Below are 2,959 nucleotides of genomic sequence, written 5' to 3' on the forward strand. Positions count from 1 at the left end.
CCAAAAAATATTTAGGAGACATGTCATTCTCAACCTCCCCCACTGTAAAAGAAGATTCACAAAACCGCAGGATAAAGTCAATAAACTCTGCCAGGGTTCAGCTGGGGTCTTCTGGTAGGTTTAGACTAATGTTTGGATAAAGTCCACTCCAGAAACAGTCCTTTATCATAGCCAACACGAGGCACAAGGTGGCTAAACAAAATTAACTCCTCCACATAACATTCGATGGGTCGGCTATTCTGAAAAATGGAGCTGAGAACACTCACGGGGTCGCATAAAAGTATCCATAGTGTGGGTCAGTTGTTCTATAACGTTGCAGAGACGAGATGAGGCAAACTGAGATGAGAACCTATGTGCAGGAGTTCAATAAATCCAAGCAACAGCAAGTAATCCAACATGGGTACAGCAAGAAACTCAGACAAGGGCAGAGAGCAACCTTCACAGACATTCAACAACTGAAAAAGCACAAAGAGAACACAAGGACTATTTATACAGAGAGCTGAAGCAATGAACTAATCAGTAACCAGGGCAACTAACAAGGAAATGGGTGTGGTTCAATGAGTATCCATGACAACAAACAAGGGAGCAGAGCAGCAGGGAAACAGGAGGGGAACAAGGCAACAATAGGGACACAAAACTACAAACTAAAAGTCCTTGGACACAGACACAGGAAACACAGACAGGGATCATGACAAACACAATATCAACTTCTTATTTACTGAACTTTTGAAAATCACATTTAAACTCGTGATATTTGGGACAAAATCAGCACTCGTGTGATATTGCGCTCCCTGCTACAAGGCAGGGAGAGAGAGAGAGAGAGAGAGTTTACAAACAGCCTTCAGACCGTCAAAGAGTTCAGGAATGGCCTCATTGACCATGGCAGGACAGTCAGAGAGTTCAGGAACGGCCTCCATGGCCATGACAGGACTGTCAGAGTTCACAGGCGGCCTCCTTGACCGTCACTGGATAGACAGCAAGTTCTGGAGCGGACGCTGCCAATTCGGGAGGTTCCGCAGCGGGAGTTGCAACCTCAGGAGCGGGCTCTGAAGCGGATTCGAAGACTGGAGTGGACTCATTGGCTGGAGTGGGCTCAGGAGTGGGTTCACAAACTGGAGCAGGAACAGAGCAATGTGTAGCCCAAACACACAGAATGGCAACCACCATAACAGAGCACCGAGGATAGGGGAACAGTCTCAGTGACAAGTGCTGAAGCCCTTGGAACACCCGCTGCGCGCACAGTCCTCAAAGATGGGTCCCCCAGATTGGACGCCAGCCTCAACCGCCCTTGGAAAGCCTTGGTGTCTTCAAACGCAACATTCACGATGCTCGGGAATACTGGAGTGGCATCCGCGATGGCTGAAGACCGAAGCTTGATATCAATAACAGCTGAAGGCTCTGACGTGACAACCATCTTGTGCAGTGGCTCTGGGTTGGCGGCCATCTTGGGAAGTGTCTCCGGGCTGGCGGCAATCTTGGGATGAGACTCTGAACTGGCGACCATCTTAGGACGAGGCTCTGAAACTGTGGCCATCTTGGGACGAGACTCTGAACTGGCGGCCATCTTGAGACAAAGCTCTGAAACGTTGCAGCAGCCATCTTGGGACGAGGTTCTGAAATGGTGGCCATCTTGGGACGAGACTCTGAGCTGGCAGCCATCTTGTGGAGAGGCTCAGGTGTCGAAGAAATTACCAACGCTGGGCTCGCGATCCTTAGTGTGGGGTACGCTGGAATCCGTGGATGGTCGAGCTCCTTGGCCACCGGAGCTTGCCCCATGCTGCCCCCTCCCAAAAAATATTTAGGAGACATGTCATTCTCAACCTCCCCCACTGTAAAAGAAGATTCACAAAACCGCAGGATAAAGTCAATAAACTCTGCCAGGGTTCAGCTGGGGTCTTCTGGTAGGTTTAGACTAATGTTTGGATAAAGTCCACTCCAGAAACAGTCCTTTATCATAGCCAACACCAGGCACAAGGTGGCCTAACAAGGAAATGGGTGTGGTTCAATGAGTATCCATGACAACAAACAAGGGAGCAGAGCAGCAGGGAAACAGGAGGGGAACAAGGCAACAATAGGGACACAAAACTACAAACTAGATGGGGGGGCACCCACTGACAGACGAGCCACGAGCACTTTTTTTATATGTTCTACATTTCATGTATTTATATAACACATATTCTACATTAAAAATACATTTAGAATGAACAATAACTGCTGTACAAGGAAGCAAAGATGAAACCATAGCAGATAGCCGGGAGGGTGAGAGAGAGCATAGATTACGTCAAAAAAGTGACATGTGTAGGGGGTATGTGTTGTGTCTGGAACCATGTTGAGGTTAAGAGTGAGGAGGAAGTGATCCGAGGTGTGCTGTGGAGTAACGAGCACATGATAAGTGGAGCAGTGTCGTGTGTAAATAATGTCCAGTTGGTTACATTTCATAACTAGCCTAATTAGTTAAGTTAACTCGTTAAACTTACAGCCCTAATTTAAATAAATGTGTAATTACACATTTGTACTTCTTTAAATAACAGCAAAACATTAAGACATAATTATTCAAAATGTACTTTAAAGTGAAACTTTTAATTTGACATTATTACAACATGCACCTAAGTGTAGGAACAGTCAGGAAAGTGTACTTACTTTAAGTACACATAAGTGAACTTTTATGTCATTAATGTTATATTATAGACAAGTACAGTTTATATATATTCTGAAGGCATAACATAGATTTTTTGACTTGACTGAGGCAGATCATCTAGTCAGAGTTGACAAAAAGTGTTAAAGTGTTAAAATTATGCGATTTCAATTTTTCCTTTCTCTTTGGAGTGTTACAAGCTCTTGGTGCATAAAGAAGTTCTGTAAAGTTGCAAAGACTAAAGTCTCAAATCCAAAGAGATATTCTTTATAAAAGTTAAGAGTCAGCCACACCTACCTAAAATGGCTCGTTCTAACACGCCCC

The sequence above is a fragment of the Sinocyclocheilus rhinocerous genome, unplaced genomic scaffold (genome assembly GCF_001515625.1).
Source record: "Sinocyclocheilus rhinocerous isolate Xijiao unplaced genomic scaffold, SAMN03320098_v1.1 scaffold232, whole genome shotgun sequence".
Lineage (NCBI taxonomy): Eukaryota > Metazoa > Chordata > Actinopteri > Cypriniformes > Cyprinidae > Sinocyclocheilus > Sinocyclocheilus rhinocerous.